General features: G+C 38.1%; 1 long non-coding RNA gene across 1 annotated transcript in view; it reads left to right on the top strand.

Moving 5' to 3' along the window:
- LOC104654274 overlaps positions 1-14,237 on the top strand; it is a 209,173-nt gene extending 194,936 nt beyond the window's left edge. Inside the window, exon 4 of the long non-coding RNA XR_004053954.1 lies at positions 14,134-14,237. This is a non-coding gene — a long non-coding RNA (uncharacterized LOC104654274). The remainder of the gene's footprint in view (positions 1-14,133) is intronic.
- The last annotated feature ends 4,585 nt before the right edge of the window (positions 14,238-18,822 follow it).

Raw genomic sequence — 18,822 nt, forward strand, 5'->3', positions numbered from 1 at the left:
TAATACAGTGAATTGGTACTGGTAAAGTGGGGTGCTGTTGTAAAGATACCCAAAAATGTGGAAACGACTTTGGAACTGAGAATCGGGCAGAGGTTGGGTTAGTTTGGAGGGCTCAGAAGAGGACAGCAAGAAGTTTGAAGGGAAAGTTTGGATCTACCTAGAGACTTGTTGAATGGCTTTGACCAAAATCCTGACATTGATATGTGGACAATAAAGTTCAGGTTGAGGTGGTCTCACATGGAGATGAAGACCTTGTTGGAAACTGGAATAAAAGTGACTCTTGCTATGTTTTAGCCAAGAGACTGGCATTTTGCCCCTGCCTTAGAGATCTGTGGAACTTTGAACTTGAGAGAAATGATTTAGGGTATCTGGTGGAAGAATTTTGTAAGCAGCAAAGCATTCAAGAGGTGACTTCAGTGCTGTTAATTGCATTTGGTTTTATGTATTTGCATAGATATGATTTGGAATTGAAACATGTTTAAAAGGGAAGCAGAACATGAAAGTTCAGAAAATGTACAGCCTGATGATGCAACAGAAAAGAAAAACCTAGTTTCTGAGGATAAATTCAAGCTGGCTTCAGAAGTTTGCATAAGTAGTGAGAAGCCAAATGTTAACACCAAAACAATGGGGAAAATGTCTCCAGGTCATGCCAGAGGTCTTCCAGAAGCCCCTCCCATCACAGACCTGGAGGCCTAAGAGGAAAAAGTGGTCTTGTGGGCTGGACCCAGGACCTTGGTACATTGTGCAGTCTCACGACTTGGTGCCCTGTGCCCCAGCAATGGCTAGAGCTCAGGCCATTGATTCAGAGGTTGCATGACCCAAGCCTTGGTGGACTCCATTTGGTATTGGGCCTGTGGGTGCACAGAAGTCAAGAACTGAGATTTGGGAACCTCCACCTAGATTTCAGAGGATGTATGGACCTGGAACATACAGGTTCCAGAGGAAGTATGGAAAGGTCTGGATGAACAGGCAGAAGTTTGCTGCAGGGTTGGGCCCTCAGGGGGTGGAAGGGAAATGTGGAGCCGGAACCCCTACACAGATTCCCCACTGGGACACTGCCTAGTAGAGCTGTGAGAAAAGGGCTACCTTCCTCCAGACCACAGAATGGTAGATCCACCAACACCTTACACCATGTACCTGGAAAAGCCACAGACACTCAATGCCAGCCTGTGAAAGCAGCTGGGAGGTGGGCTGTACCCTGCAAAGCCACAGGGGTGGAGCTGCCCAAGAAGCCATGGGAGCTCACCTCTTGCATCCGCAGGACCTAGATATGAGATGTGGAGTAAAAGGGGATCATTTCAGAACTTTAAAATTTGGCTGCTGTGCTTGATTTTGGACTTGCATGAGCCTGTAGTCCCCTCTTTTTGGCTGACTTTTCCCATTTGGAATGGGTGTATTTAACCAATGCTTGTATCCCCATTGTATCTAGGAAGTAACTAACTTGCTTTTGATTTTGCACGATCATAGTTGGAAAGGACTTGCCTTGTCAGATGAGAATTTGGACTGTTGAGTTAATGCTGAAATGAGTTAAGAATTTGGACTTTTGAGTTAATGCTGAAATGAGTTAAGACTTCAGGGAACTGTTGGGAAAGCATGATTGGTTTTGAAATGTAAGAACATGAGATTTGGGAGGGGCCAGGTGTGGAATAATATGGTTTGGCTGTTTCCCCACCCAAATCTCACATTGAAGTTCAATTATCCCCACGTGTCATGCGAGGGACCTGGTAGAGATAATTGAATAATGGGAGTGGTTTCCCCCATACTGTTCTCATGATAGTGAATAAGTCTTATGAAATCTGATGATTTTATAAAGGAGAGTTTCCCTGAACACACTCTCTTGTCTGCCACCATGTAAGATTTCCCTTTGCTTTTCCTTTGCTTTCTACCATGATTGTGAATCCTCCCAGTCATGCTGAACTGTGAGTCCCTTAAACCTCTTCCCTTCATAAATTACCCAGTCTCAGACATGTTTTATTTGTAGCATGAGAACAGATTATACAGTTCCCTTCTCCCCATCTCTTTTAGGGACACCCAGGAGTCATAGATTTCTTCTCTTTATGTAATTCCACATCTCTCAGGGATTTTGTTTATTTCTTTTCATTCTTTTTTCTCTATTTCTTTATTACTGTCTTATTTCAGAAAGACAGTCTTTAAGCTGTGAGATTCTTTCCTCCACTTGGCCTAGTCTGCTACTAATACTTGTGATTGCATTGTAAAATTTCTTGCAGTGTATTTTTTAGCTATATCAGGTTGGTTAGGTTCTTTTCTATACTGACTATCTTGTTTGTAAGCTCCTGTAGTGTTTATGATTTTTTAGCTTCCTTGCATTGGACTTCAACTTACTCCTCTAGCTCAATCATTTCTATCTGTATTCTGAATTATATTTCTGCCATCTCAGCCATCTCAGCCAGTTCAGAACCTTGCTGGAGAGGTGATGTGTGTTTTTGGAGGTAAAAAGGCACTCTGGCTTTATGAGTTATCAGGGTTCTTGTGCTGATTGTTTCTTATCTTCTGGGCTTATCTTCCTTCAGTCTTTGAGGTTGCTTACCTTTGGATGAGTGTTTATTTTTCTTTTATCCTATTTAATGACCTTGAGGATTTGATTGTGGTATAAGGTGCAGTCAGCTAACTGGTTTCATTTCTGGAGGAGTTTAGAGATTCAGTGCTCAGCTCTCAACTCTTGGACTGAGTTCTCTAACTTTGGAGGACTTGTATTGGGTCCCACTTTGTTCTCTGTCTCCTTGAGATTAGGAATCTGCTATCCTGGGGGCACTGAGGTGCTCCTGGACCACTGTTTACTACACACTGATGGGTGATGTCAGCCAAAATGTTTTGTGGTGTAGTGACAGTGGGATCCTTCTTGTTTGCATGTCAACAGCATTGGTAGCAGCAGCTGCGGTGGAGTGCTAGTGGGTGCTGGGGGGCCTGCCTCCCTGTGGGCATTCATCACAGTGGTGGAGGCAATGCAGCTAGAGGGGGGTGTGCTGCCTGTGACTGTGCAGTCGCACTCAAGGTGGTGACTTGGGAGCAAGATGTTGGCAGGCACTTGTCTGGGTGCCTTCTTTGTGCCCCACAAGCAGGAGTGATCCCTCAGGGCAGGGGTGGATCCACTTTTCTCTGGATAGTGTTTGCATAAGGGCAGGGTGCTTGCAGCAGGAGGGCTGGTTTGCTCTGTGCCCATCAATGTTCCATCTGCAATGGCAATCAGCAGGAGGCAGAGGGGCTGACTGCACTCCTGCATGCTGGTGGGACAACAAAAGCAAAACCTGCCCTGTGCAGCCACATGCCAGCAAAGTGATGGGAGACGTTGCCAGGGGCCCAGAGGAAGCTGCAGTATTGGAAGAGAATGTGTAGACTGGTGTGTGGCCATAGGCACTGCCCACTGGAGCTCTCCATCTGTCAGGCATGATCCACCATTGCAAAAGCTATGATGTGGGCCCTCAGGGCACCAAAGGCTGCCCTGCAACCATGTGTGGCTAGGCTGTGGCCCCAGGAGAGTCTAGCAGACCAAGGGGTGCTCAGGTTGGACTGGTCCCATCTGATGGACACGACTCCCCTATAGAGTTCAGTACTGACAGTTCCCCTATGGCTAAAGTCTCCTATGGGTGCAAATCAAGCCTAGGAGGATGGCCAGGCTTGCCTGGAGCTCCTTTGCCTTTGCTTTAGAGTTGAATGCCCCAACCCACTCAGCAGAGAGGTGTGGGGGTGAATCCCCTCCAAAACTGTCTTTCTTCTCCCTTCCTGGCTTCTTTGCAGTGTTGAAAGAGAGTATTCAACAAGTATTTTTGTTTCATTACTTGCTTAAATAACACCTTTGTCTCATACTGGAAGGCCACAGTATCTGGTTCTTAGTTCCCATTAAATAAAACCGAGGGGCTGAATAGATGAGGGGTTTTCAAATTGTGATTAAAGTCCTTAGGAATAAAGAGGTGCTTTGGGGGCACTGTTGTAAACAAGCAACACAAAATAGAAAACAAAACAGCCCCCTCTTCCCAACAGCCTTGTAAAACCGCAGAAGCAGGCAATCCTCCAATGCTAGTCACACTAGGTCAAGTATAAGTTTAATTAATTAGAGGGTTTTTTCCCACCCTTGGGCCTTGGCCACTCCTTTCTTCGGTGACCTTAGGGTGAGTCACTTGCTGGTCTGTGGGAGTTTGCAGTGCTCCTGCCTGATTCCCAAGAAGAAATCCATGATCCTACCCCATTACAAAAGAGCATGTTAGGACCGTGTACTTTCTTTCTTTTATGATTAAACCACTCTTCAAAATCTACTAATTTACTAAGTCTGTTAAGTATTGTTGACAAAGAACCTGTAAGTTTGGTGCCAAAAAGTTAAATCAAATGAAATAGAATGAAAAACAGGAGGTCACTTGGAATGGAAAAATGTTTATACCTGGAATCCTTTTATGGTCAATTTTCTTAGATTTAAAAATAATTCACTTAATTATTCTCAAAAAGGTCAGCATAAGCATTAATGATAAACCTTGGAATTAACCTATAGCCTATGGATCTTCCTCAATAACTTCTACCTCATCTAGAAAAAGCCAACTGAAGCAAAAGAGATGTACTCTTTTCACAAAGACTACTCGGTTTGCAAGTTAAAATCGTTTCCTGATAGTTTCTTCAAAGACATAGATATAATAGTCTGTTGCTAAGCATATTGACATTTTTGGTATTGTAAAACCCAATAAGCCCAAATTAACAGCTCATTCCTGTTTGAATTATAAAGTAGGGCTCTTTAGAGATTTTAGCAAGTCATTTGCTAACGTACTCTAGAAATTTAGTTTGATTAAAAAGTTTAAAAGTTTGAGGGTCCTTATATACCATGCAAAATAATTTGGAGAGCACTTAGTAATCTTTAATGATTAACGGTAATATTAATTTTTAAAAACGAATGAAAAAGTTTAAGTTTGAGCAGCTGAGTGAATACCAGCAGCAAGAAAACGAGACTCCTTGTTCTCTTTAGTGGGGACTGATATTAGGGGCTAAAATCTGGGCACCAAGTATGTTCAATGCTACTATGGTATATCTGCCTCTAGGTCTTTTTGTGGGCTGAGATAAGAAATACATACAGGTATATAGACATATAAATACCTACATATATACTTACTACATGTATTTTTATATATACATAAATTAGATACATATGCATGTACATATATACATGCATATAAATGTATACGTGTGTGTGTATATATGTATCTACTTAGAAATGTTGAGTCCATGCTGATACCACTGATTCTGATCCATCCTCACTAAGTGCTTGCTTTCTGTTTCATGTTCATTAGCCCCCTTTTCCACAGTAAGAAAACAAGTAGCTCCCAACAACTTCGATACATTTACTAATTTGTTTACTCTTCTAATAGATCTAAAATAATTTCAGAATCGCTTTGACCATACCTCTGAAACCCTTCAGGGTTTGTCTGGTGTTCTCTACCCTGTGCATGTAACTTGCCCAAAGCTAAGGGTTTATAGTCAAATGCTGTGATCATAAGCTACTCAGGGTTGTGATTTCATTGCCACACCATCCCTGTCATATGCTACATTTTTCTTTTAAAACAACATTGGGTTTATGTTTGCAGCTTGCTTTCATTTTCTTTCTTTTCTTTTCCTTTTTCAAATTATCTTTATTTTTTGAGTGTGTAGAATATTAAGATAACTTCATGTCCAACTGTAAAAACAGGAATTCTCAGGGAAGTGTCACACTTTGCATATACGTTCCACACGCTTCCCCTGAAAACTTCATGGTTTTCACTTTTCCTCTTTCTTTTTGTAAAGATATGAATGATTTCTTACTTCCTAATCTTTTTTACACAAAAGGTGACATGCTATATGTATTTTTCTGCACTGTGCTTTTGTTCGTTTAACAATACATCTTGGAAATTGCTGCACATTGGTTCATAAGTATCTTACTCTTTTTTTTTTTTTTACAGCTTCATGGAACTTAGAGAGCAAAAATAAGCTAGCGATTCAGAGAGAGAGACAGACAGACAGAGAGAGAGAGAGAGAAAGACAGAGAGACAGAGATAAAGCTATGATGTGGGGATTTGGGGGAAGAAGATAGGTAAAAAACATATTTTGGAAGTTTTCTTTGGGTTATGAGGTGTGAGGTGTAATTCACTGTACATCCTTATCCCCTAATAAAAATCTCAGAAAAGGCCACTCTTCTGTTCGATTGAATATGTCACTTCAATGAAGCAGTTTGAAAGTGAAACATGAAGGTTGAATTTGAATTACAGGAGAGTATCAATGCTATCATATGGTGAGTCATGTAAAATTTCTGTTTCAAGTGTAGCTAAAGTTAGAGGGTTCTTCCAGGGCTGGCTGTGCTGCAAGAAGAGGGGCAGTGGATGTCCAGATCCCTGTCCTCTGGAAATTGGGATTTCGAGGCTAGTCCTAGACAGGGAGATTTCCCACAGGGGGTAATAGAGACTGAAAAATAAGCTGAGTGAGCAGAGTCACGGAATCTGCATGAAATAAACATTTCATTGACAGTCTGGGATCCACAGGGTTAGATGTAGACATCAGAGCTGGGTTATTGTGCCCAAATCTGAGAACTGGAGATGAAAGGAGGCCCAGACATTTGAAGAATAAACAGGGAGGGACTCAGGATGATCTTCCAGCTAGAACAAGCACTGCTGTTCACAGCTTCTTTTGAAGTTCTGCCCGGGTGTGGTGGGTCAGCTGAGTTTAACAGATCTAAGATGCAAACATGTAGAAATCCAAGGCCTGGAATAGAATGGCACAGAAAAGGTCCAGAGAGGGAGTTAAAGTGAGCAAAATATAAGCATGAAGGGAAAATAGTTGAATTTCACTTCTATATTTTGGAAAGAGATCTAGGATGAGGTGTAATGAAGGAGCCTTATTAAACAAATCCTAGAATACCCAAACTCAGGTTCTTGAGTAGATACGTCTGAAAATTAAGTTATATTTTAAATATCAGGTAGTAAATATAAGTAATTTACTTCCTTACTAGGCTGAAAATATGCCTCACTGCCAGTATGAATTCTTAGGTAAGTAATTTAGAATTAACTGAAAGAAAGTAGACATATTCAAGTAATTGTTTTTCTTTTTTGGTAAGACAGGATGTAAGAGCTTATAGTGTGATCAATTGCAAAACACCTTTCCCACTTCTTCTTTCTCTGTTTACTGCTTTCCTCTTTCATTATTGAATTTGTGACAGACATCTATAATAAAACCTGAAGGCCAAGAGAAAAATACACTTAGTTAAATTTGTTAAATGGGCTGTATTTAAGGGTTTTCTTAGAATTAAAAAATAAAAGGGAAATTAAATTTGATTTACATTTTTAGATAGTCATAACATTTTTTCTGAGTTAAAAAAATTTTAAATAAATAATTGCATCTACTTATGGGGTACAGTGCAGTGCTTTGATATATGTGTTCATCCCTGAGTTTGTTCTGTAGTATTATTTTTGGCTATCAGATGAAGCCTAGGATGCCTTCAAATAGTGATTTTTAAATGGATATAATAAAATACACAAAATTACTAAAGAAACAAATTGAAATATAGCTACCAAAAAATTTTTTAAAATTGTAATATGGTAATATACACTCTTTAACAGAATAAATAACAGGGAAATAACTTTAGGTCTATTATACTGAGTAATATGATACTGGTGAATATAAACAATATTATTTTGTGACAATTGTTATATGCTATAAAAATATCTTAAATTTACATTGGTGAAAAAGTCAAAGTTATTGTTATCACTTCTATGGTTTGTTTTTTATGCTCATAATTAAATGAAATGATAGATTCTAGTTAGTGAAAATAAATACTTAAATTTTTCCTAGTTCACAGATTCCCTGAATTGCAGGGATTTTGAACCCCATTTAGGAACCTCTGATCTAAGGAATTATTATATGCTATGGTATCTTAATATATAAATAATGAAAAAAGATACAAGTATACGAAAAAAAATACATCCCCCTGTGTTGGTCACCCAACACCTTAGTGATTTCCAATTTCAATGATTTCATTTTCAGGAATTTTATTTTAAAAAGCTGTCTGATAATTTTTATACCTAATTTCTTGTCATATACTTTTATACCTATATATTTTGTTAAAATATGTGTCACATTTATTAATTTGAGTATTTATTTAAATGTATTATTTCTACTGACTTTTATCCATAGTGGCTGATTTCATTGCATGTTTTATTAATTTTGTGTTACACATTTTATAAATTTATTACATTTCACCATGTGCCTTGCATGGTCAAATGTAATAAGATAATTCCCACTTTACCTGTGGGAATTCTTTGAGGCCTGAGTTTATATGCTTTTTCTCTGGAAAGGATTTATATTTACTTCTTTCAGGTGCCTGGAGACACTACCAACCCAGGAACCATTTAAACCAAATTTTCAGCTTTATTTTTGTTTTTAAGATCCACATAGGTATTGTGACCAGAAGGTCCTAAATCTGTGTGTGAGTGCAGGATTATAGTTAGTAATTTTCTGGGTAGATTTCTTTTTTTTTTGACCCAGATCTAAGGATGAATCAAGAAAGTATCTTTATGTCTCCTTGAAGGTGTGGCCTTTTAGAAATGCCAGATTTAGGTGTCTTTTCCCACCTTATTGACTCCCTGGTTCCCATAGAGGGTCAGCAGATACTCACCAACCAAATGCAGGCCCAAGTATTTGCTTAACTCTGTAGTCATGTATGTTTTTCATTGTTTTTGGCCTCTGAGAATTTCCCTGACTTTCCTGCCTACTCAGGCTTGCATTAGTTTATACAAAATTACTTTATACAGCTTTTTAAAAATTTGGTTATATTCTCTACTGGGAGGAATTCTTTGGATAGCTAGAACACCATTTGTAAGATTTGGTTCTGATTGACATTCTATCTTGTTTAATTTTGCTTAATCTTTACAATAATCCTGCGAGGTCTCTCTCATGTCCCCTTTAGTTATAAATGTGGAGAAGAGAGTCAGCAAGAGCAGCTAAACTACTCAACATTATATAGCAAATTGGTGGCAACGGTGGGATTTAAAACAATGTCTGCTAGGTCACTAGCAGAAGAACTCATGTTCTTTCCCTTTTGCTCCCCTGGTTTTCGTTCTGTGCCTTAACACAGCGTTTTATCATGTACATTATACCAGAATGTTAGGTCTGTTCTAGCAGAGAGTTTTGTCTGTTTTGCCCTCTCACATACAACCAGCATCTAGAGCAGAGCTGACTCACAAGAGGTCAGTAAGTATTCATACGATCAACAAATCAGTAAATTTTTACGCTACTACATAATCTTCATAATGATAATTTTTGAGGCTATGTAACAAGCCATGTGAGTTGATTAATTAAGAATCTCTTTTTTGAAGATCATTGTGTTTTTACCTTAGTCTAAGAAAAAAAATCTATATGTATTAAGATGTCATGGTAAGAGCTATCTTATAAGGGCAAACAATACTCAGGAACTGGTCAATTATTTTTCTTTCTTGTTGTGTCTCTGTCCCACATTGCTTAAATCCTTTTCAGTGTTGTTTTGTTTTGTTTTTAAATCAAATCAAACCACATCATGAAGTTCCTGCATTTCAACTTGTCACATTGGTCTGATGGGTTCCCCGCTCCTGGTTTTGAGAGCTTCGGAGGTGGCTCCCTTTCATCTTCTGTACTATTCTTTGTAGAGATTAGTCACAACAACAACGTGATCTCAGGCATTTCTTCTCCTGTGCAGCTGACCATGAAGCAAAGTAAAAGGGCAAACTATTTATAAGTCAAGCGGTTACAGGTGCAGAGAATAGATAAGTATTTAGCTTTGTCCAGGTTGGGAGACCATTCTTACTGAATTTCCTTGTTTGGACTATTATAGCATAGGCTCACATTTACAGGCAGGTCTCGAGCTTTTTAAAAAGCACGTCCCAGTGGCTGAATGTAACCCCACCTAAACTGCCTTGAGAAATCTCTCAGTCAATGTCTCTATTATCAGTTGACATTTTTCCAGTCAAAAACTCTTAAGTAATGTACCTACTATAATGCTATGCGAGGAAGAGGTAAAATTCACAGGAGACAGCAAAGAAATTAGTAATACACAGAATACTTGCTATGACTGATATTTATGCAGCCATGGGAGCATCCACCAGAGAACTGCTCCCTTTGGTGTGGGCAGGGATGGCTCCACAGAGAGGAGTCAGGAAAGTATATCAATGTTCCTACGAAGGTGTGGCTTCTTGGAAATCCTAGCTTTAGGGGGTCTTTTACCTTCTCTTGCCTTCTCCAGTTATTCACAAATAGTCTTACCAGGTTCATTATTCCTCAACATTTTTCTCTTTTTTCATCCTTTTCCTCCCAGCTTGGATTTGTATCTATTAATTACTAGTAGATGTGATGATTTATTGTTTACAATTAAGATGTAATTTATTTCTCTAGGAAGAGAGAGGAACAGCTATGGTTCTAACTCCTCCTCACCCCTGATAATCACTTGTATTAATTAAGTCCTTTAATATGCATGCACCTAGCAAACACTTTTCCCAGTTTGTCCCTGAAATGCTCTTGTTTCTATTTACTGTATTCAAGGAGCAACAATTCTTGATGCTCACCTACCTTTGTTTATTTGCTTTTTAAAATTTATGTACTTACTGGCTGGGCGTGGTGGCTCATGCCTGTAATCCCAGCACTTTGGGAGGCTGAGGCGGTCGGATCACGAGGTCAGGAGATCGAGACCATCCTGGTTAACATGGTGAAACCCCGTCTCTACTAAAAATACAAAAAAATTAGCTGGGCATGGTGGCTGGCGCCTGTAGTCCCAGCTACTCAGGAGGCTGAGACAGGAGAATGGCGTGAATCCAGGAGGTGGAGCTTGCAGTGAGCCGAGATCGCACCACTGCACTCCAGCCTGGGCGACAGAGCGAGACTCTATCTCAAAAAAAAAAAAAAAAAAACAGTTATGTGCTTACTTATTTTTACTCTTGCTCAACATGGTCTCTCTTGCCTCTCAAATTGTAGGAGTATTGAATATATCATTCTTACCAAATTAGCTGTTTGATCCCACTACAAATCCAGTATTTTTATCTTGAACAACTTTTTTCTTTTAACAATGTATGTGAAATTTTTCCCAATTAATTCTTTGGAGTTCAAGGGTTAGATGTTATTTATCATGCTTCGTGGGTTTGTTTTTAGATTTAAGATGTTAATGTACACAAAAATAATACTAAAATGCTTAGGTTCATAAAATAAATATTAATTTCCAGGAGTTTGTGTCTTTTTGTCCTTTCCTTTTCAAATTTCCTTTATTGTACATTCATTCATTCTTTATTTCTGTAACAAAAAGTTCCAAAATATCTTTGTTCTTAGCACTTCGCAGTCACAGGGTGTACACAAACTAATAAGATGTGGACTCTTCCACGGAAGATGGGAGGACACGCTGTTTGAATACATCAATAAATAAGAAATAGTTTCATGCTATTTTTGTTCAATATGTATTTAATGATAGGTTTTACTCCTTCTTTGATGTCTGTGAAGCTTCTATTACTTTGTGGGAATTTTGTTTACTGAATCAAATTTTCTGCCTAGAGGCCTTAAGCTGCTGTGATAGACATGTTGAAATTTTTATAATGCATGAGTAGAGTATCAGTGTTGAGGCTCAATGCAGGGCATTTGAGAACATTGGTTTTTCTGTAAGGAAACAACTTCTATCACTCTGACCCTAGGCAACAGATTTACAGATGCACTTAGGAAATCTAGTGATCTTTACTATCTGTTATCTCTAAATGTGACTGAATTGCATTGAATAAATATTTACTGAGAGTCTACTAAGAAGAGCCTCCAAGATTCTGCATTAGATTTGTACAGAGGTGGCTGTAATATGCTAGGAGAGCCGTCAGAGGAGACAGAAGCAAACTCATGGTGGTAAGAGGATGCAGGAGTCTGTGGTGGCTGTGGTCTTAGGAATAGTTCAGGGTATCAAGGAAGTAAGCTGATGAATGATTTCTGAAAGGGCTTTGAATACTTGGCTGGCAATGGCAAGTTATATATGACCAACCTAATTATCTCTTTGATCCTCATCCAATAATGAGTCAGTGTGTCTGTCTGGTGAGGTTCTGATGCACCCAAAGTGCTCTGCCAGCAGATATATGAAACCCCAAAGAATAGTCTTCATATGATCTTTGGTTGTGATATGGTTAGGATGGAGTAGTCTGAATTGTGGGGCTCCTGAAGTCTTCAAGCAGGGTTCTGGTCAGCAAATTCTCTCCTGGAAGGTGGGAGGGGTCCTGAGGGGTCATGATCTATTCAAGCCCCCATCTAACCCCCACATCACGAAACATTCCCATTTGTGTCTTCTGGTGCTTCATGTTACATATGAAGTACAAAGACCATTGGATACTTTCGCTTTCATTTTGGAAATCCTATCTATTGAGGGTAGGAAATATGGTTTCTAGGGTTTGTTGACCATTTAGTTACAATTTGGGATTGCAACTGACTTGCAGGACTTCAGACAATGCAGAGGCAAAGTGTAGTCTATTCCTAGAAGAAAAATCATGGGTTGGAGAGACCTTTTTTATCTATGCCACTTTTTAACCTTTTTTTGGAGGTACTGGCAGTTATAGCCACATAACTCTATTAGGCCATCGACGGCTGGGTCTAGATCTGTGACTTTCAAATTAGTTCCTAATAGGGTTGGAATAGGGTTATAGTGGTGTCAATTGTAAATTGGTCCCTAAAATTTTATTTATGTCCCATCTACTCCTTTAACAAATATGCCTTAAGCACCTACTATGTGAGGGACTCGTGTTAATTCTTGTCAAGAGATATAAAAATGTTTAGTCTTGGCTTGACATGGTGGCTCATGCCTGTAATCCCAGCATTTTGGGAGGCTGAGGTGGGCGGATCATGAAGTCAGGAGATCGAGACCATCCTGGCTAACACGGTGAAATCCTGTCTCTACTAAAAATACAAAAATTCAGCCAGGCGTGGTGGCAGGCACCTGTAGTCCCAACTACTTGGGAGGCTGAGGCAGGAGAATGCTGTGAACCCAGGAGGTGGAGCTTGCAATGAGCTGAGACCGTGCCACTGCACTCCAGCCTGGGTGACAGAGTGAGACTCAGTCTCAAAAAAACAAAACAAAACAAAACAAAAACTGTAGTCTTGCATGCCTCCTTATCACCTGTCAAGGGTGATAAGTTTAAAATTATTGTTTTCTCTGGGATTTGAAGATGTTCTCCTGTTTCTTTTCTTCACTATTTCTTAAGATGAGAGTCCGATGTCCTGTGAATATGTAATAAGCAAGGAACAAAAGTAGTTTTCTGACCTTTAACTGTTTCAGAATAGTTTTGAATGTATTAGTTAAAATAGGATAATATTATGTCTTCAACATGAATACAATATCTTAAATTTTATGAAACATGTCACATACTTGTTCTGTTTAGTAATTGTAATAAGGCAGGCATTTTTTTTTCTTTCTTTTTTTATTATACTTTAAGTTCTAGGGTACATGTGCATAACGTGCAGGTTTGTTACATATGTATATTTGTGCCATGTTGGTGTGCTGCACCCATCAACTCGTCAGCACCCATCAATTCATCATTTATTTCATGTATAACTCCCCAGTGCAATCCCTCCCCCCTCCCCCCTCCCCATGATAGGCCCCGGTGTGTGATGTTCCCCTTCCCGAGTCCAAGTGATCTCATTGTTCAGTTCCCACCTATGAGTGAGAACATGCGGTGTTTGGTTTTCTCTTCTTGTGATAGTTTGCTAAGAATGATGGTTTCCAGCTGCATCCATGTCCCTACAAAGGACGCAAACTCATCCTTTTTTATGGCTGTATAGTATTCCATGGTGTATATGTGCCACATTTTCTTAATCCAGTCTGTCACAGATGGACATTTGGGTTGATTCCAAGTCTTTGCTATTGTGAATAGTGCAAGGCAGGCATTGTTAAATGCCCTATTTTGTAGATAGTGACTCATAGGTCAAGTAACTTCATTATGACTGGTCAAGTGGCAGAACCTGAACTGGAAAGGGTAGTATGGTGCCCTTTCCATTGCTTTACATTTCCTTGTAAATGTCAAGAGCAGCTGAATGTTAGTATTATTTTCAAACTCCAAAGTGACTTTTCAGCAATTGGGGTTGTTGTCTGAAATGTTTTTTAATGGCTTGTCTTATGTCTTTCCCTCATAGGAAAAGAAAAATACGACACATAGCCGTGGTTGAAGAAGACATGTACTTTCATCTGAGAAGACATCTGAAAATATTCTGGTCACCATTAAACTATATCCAATTTTTAAGCTGTTTATTTTTTAAGTTAGGGCTGTTTTTACAGATAAAGTTTAAAGTCTGGCATTGTTGACATATATTTTACATTAACCTTTGTTTTTGGAAGAACCAGATATTCCCAATGTTAGTGTAATCATATTTTTTTGATTAATTGTTATGTGGCAGTTGCATGTACTACATTTTTAAGTTGTCATAATAACCTGGTGAGAGAAGTACTGTTATTATTTGACTTTTGTAGATGAGAAAATTGAGACAGAAAAGTTAAGTGACTCGCCCAAGTTTATACAGCTAACAAGTAGGAATACTGAGATTTAAACTATGATGGACTTGTTTCAGAGCCCATGTTTTTAACCACAGCATTACAGTGACCTGTCTTGGCACTGCACTGATGAGGTGTGTGATCTTTCTTATGTCACCTAATGGTTTTAGTTTTCAGATTCATTTATGAGAAGGAGAATGCATGGGATAATTTATTTACTGAGCAGTATTCCTTGTATGCATATATGTCTTTATTTAATCCTCACAAGAACCCTAGACATAGATAGAATTATTATCCTTATGTTACATATGGGAAAATTAGAACTTAGAGAGTTCAAGTAACTACTAAAGGTGACATAATTGGTGTAAGAACTGGGAATTGCCACCAAAATTTCAATCACTATGCTTTACTGTCTTTCTTTTTTAGGGGCTTATGCTGCCTTCAAATTCTATACATTGAATCCTGGCTTTTTATTTTAGAGTTGTAATGGCAATATGTTTGTTTCATAAAACCTTTCATTTATAATTCATCCAAGAAGTGCCTTAGTCTACTTATAGCTGCAAATATTGAGGAGCCATTAGCACAGATAACAGCAATCTTAACAATGAAACATTGTGCTATTAATATTATATTATTATTTTTTTGAGGAGTCACGTGTGTAGCAAACAGGATGTAACCGGACATGTCAGGCAAGCTGTTGCTAACCCTGAAGACTACAAGGGATTAAATTCTCATTATTACTCAGAGTTAGTCCCCAAATATCTGTGTATGTTCAGTTTCTTCAGTTTGGCAGGAAGTTTTAAAGAACTAAACAGCGTGCCCTTCCGCCTGTGGCATATTCATAAGCTATTTTTGGGTGAGTCATCGGAATTCTGTGGTTTGTATCCTGAAGGGGGAGAGGAGACTCTGTATGTTTAGCCTTTTTTTTTTTTGAAACAGCCAGTTGAAAAAAAAAATCTTTGATAAAAGTTCAACATTAGGTAAGAAATATCTGCAGCAGGATCTTTCCATTGTGATAAATATTCCTCTCATGTTCACATCTCTGGGAATATTATACAAGTTTAATTATTTGACCTGTGCATATTCATGGCTTGACCTAGTGCACACAGACGCTCTGGTCTGGTGTTTAGCTGAGGCAATTCACGGGGAATAAACAACTGGCTAAATGAGTCTTCTTCTGTCCTTGGAGTCTCTGCTCCCTAATGTCAAATCAATGCTCTAAGCTGGATAGAGTTGTGGACATTTATGAAAATACAAAGACCAAGCCAAACATTTTGAGGCCTGTTGGGTAATATAACTAATACTGTAATTGTCGATTGTGATTAAATATTTGTAATGGTAAAAAAGAAGTGGGTGAAAATTGACAGTCTTTCTCTTTGTAACAACAAGAGAGCCTAAGCGGGAATTCCAGTAATTAATACATATTTTCCTATCTCATCAGGAAAAGGAACTGATCGTTAGTGGAAGAAGGAAGAAATACAAGTTTGTTGGGTATTTAGTATATGCCAGATGCTGTACTAGGGCTCAAAGAAAATTCCATAGAGACCATTTAGATCTGGCGAACATACTACTTTCAGAAACTGAAGCGAGTCTGTGGTCTACAGCATCAGTAGTCCATAAGACAGAGATTTAAGAAAGGAAATGGTGGTATTTAACATCCATGTTCAATTACAATTATCCATATGATATGACCGACTGATTTGTAACTGTCAACAGACATATTCATAGAGGACAATTTCAAGTTAATCTTCAAAATGGGAGAGTTAAATGATGCCTTTTTAAAAAATAAAGAGTGACTACTCTTTGGTCCTTAAAATGATGTTAGATGGACCATGGATTAGGCATTAAATGGCACTAAAACACATAATGAGAAAATACTCTTTTTTAAATTCCCTCTCAATTTTCTGAATATGTCAAGCAGGAAGTTTCAGTGTGGTGTTAGTGAAATTTTAGCTCTTCTCAGGGCAGGCAACATCTCCCTTCATAACACTTCTTTTTAGAATCACATTTTATTATGTTTTATTTCTGGCAAGTGAAATTGGTTTCCATTTATATGGAGTAGACATTAAAATGTATTCATATGAAATATTAATTAATTTAAAAATATTAACTAAATAATACATGTAGTGAGCTGAGTGGACAATGGGACACTACCCTGAAGAAATTATCCACTGTGTAAAGCTTCACAATTTTAGTGATTAAGAGGCAGATGGTTTCATAAATGAAAACAAAAAATATAGTTTGTTTAAGATCTACCTGATTGACCAGAGCAGTTGTGTTCAAAGTGTGGTCCATAGACAAATTATGGTCTATGAACTTTTTGCCTGTCTGCAAAAAATAAATATAGAACTCCTGAGTAACCATTTAGAAACGTTTATAGCTTTTATGGCTTATAGCTTATTGCTTTGATATCCAGTTGCACGAAATATTTTTCTAGTAATTATTTTTGGTATTTCACAAAAGGGTCATTCTGTGATAAATTAGGGGAAAACCTAATCATTTGAGAGGGATTGATATAAAAGATATGTTTAGAACAAGAACAAAGCTAAGAAAAGTGGTAGTCTAAGCAGTTATGGAAAAAGAACATGCATTGGCAGAAAGTATGCAATCACCACAGGATCTAGAAAACAGGAGTAAAGAGACTAAGATGGTACCTTTGTAAAGATTAGAACTGTCACAATTATCTTATAGTTGTATCCCAAGGATCCAGTGTAGGTCTTGTCATATAATCAGCATTTGATAAATATCTGTAGAGTGAATGAAGAAGTAAATGAATCAATGAATGAGCTATGGTGCTTGGCAAGTAGGTCTAATGCAATCACCAGAGAAAATGCTCTATTATATTGCAGTAATAGTTCATCATGCTTTTCCATTTCATAACACTCTCTAATTCCCTTTTTTTCTGGATATATAAATATCAAGTGAATTTCCAAGTATGTATTAATTAGCTTGTCAGTGAATCTTGAGTCCAAAAAGGTGGTGCCTCAATTTAAAATAAATACTTTTAAATATTGGGTTGAATACTACAACAGCAAGCATAGACTAGATTGTGTTTCAGTAGGAAAAACCTCAATATCTCAATGGCTTAATCTAACAATCACTTATTTCTTTCTCACATACATGTCCAACAAAGGTTGACATAGGGCTTTGCTTATTACAGTCATCTCAACTTGTGTTTCCATGATAACCATAACAAAAGATGTAGCAAGTAACACACTGCCTCTTAGAGCTTCTGCCTGGAAGTGACACATTTTACTTCTATTCCTTTTTTTTTTCTTTCCAAAAGCAATGAGTTCACATCTAATATCAGCAAGGTAGGGAAATGCAGTCTTACTATGTACCAGGAAAGTGGAAAGCCAGAAAAATTTCTTGAAGAACACTAATACCCAGCACATATACCCATATGAATTAGATTAATAATAATTATTCTACCTCTGGTTGATCTTCTGTGATTGTACCAACAGCATTGACTTTATGCACTGCCAGATAACTGGGCTGAATCGTCAATGTGGGATCCCGTGAACATACTGCTGTTGATACACTTCTGCCTCAGCTGTCAGCTTGCTTACTTTAGCAGCAGCTCTGTTTTCCATTCTTTCTAATATCAATAGTGACATCTGCTACAGAATACCAACTTCTCTGGTCTGAATTCTTTCTCTACCAACTAAACATTACAACTGAATATTTCCTCCCATGAGAAGGAAGGTGATTGGCCTTAGATCTTGGTCTGAGAGATTTGTTCTAATGAATTTTTTAAGTAGCTGCAAATGTAAACGTTCTGTAAATATTCTTGTGTGAGATTGTTAGAATGAGTCAAGTTCCAGGAAGCTGATCGAGCCTGAGAAAATTGAACATATGAAATTTCTAGACTTGCAAACTTGAGAAAGAGGCCTGAGGTCCTAGTGATCTATAGTATTCATGCTATGCGAGTTCAACATTTTCTCTCTCTCTCTCTCTCTCTGTCTCTGTCTCTCTCTCTCACCTACTTATTATCTAAAAGTCCTCCAACATAGGACATACCAACATGTCTAAAGTGAGCTGGAAAGGATACTTCTGAGGTACATAAACATTTTTGCTCTGTAATTCAATATAAAATATCTCTGCCCCTTGCTAATATTTTTGCATAAAGTACTTACAAATTTTCCAGAAAAAAAAAGATTTACCTTAAAGACATTACTTTTTTATGATACTGTCAGCATTATGTGGACTTCCAAAATTAGTGGAATCTGAATCCAGATGGGTGAAATCTAACGGCACACTAGAGAAACCCATGATTTTCAAAATTATAAATCAGTATCAAAACATCAATATCTGCCTCTGTCTATGAACAGATG

Source organism: Rhinopithecus roxellana, chromosome 16, assembly GCF_007565055.1.
Source record: "Rhinopithecus roxellana isolate Shanxi Qingling chromosome 16, ASM756505v1, whole genome shotgun sequence".
Classification (NCBI taxonomy): domain Eukaryota; kingdom Metazoa; phylum Chordata; class Mammalia; order Primates; family Cercopithecidae; genus Rhinopithecus; species Rhinopithecus roxellana.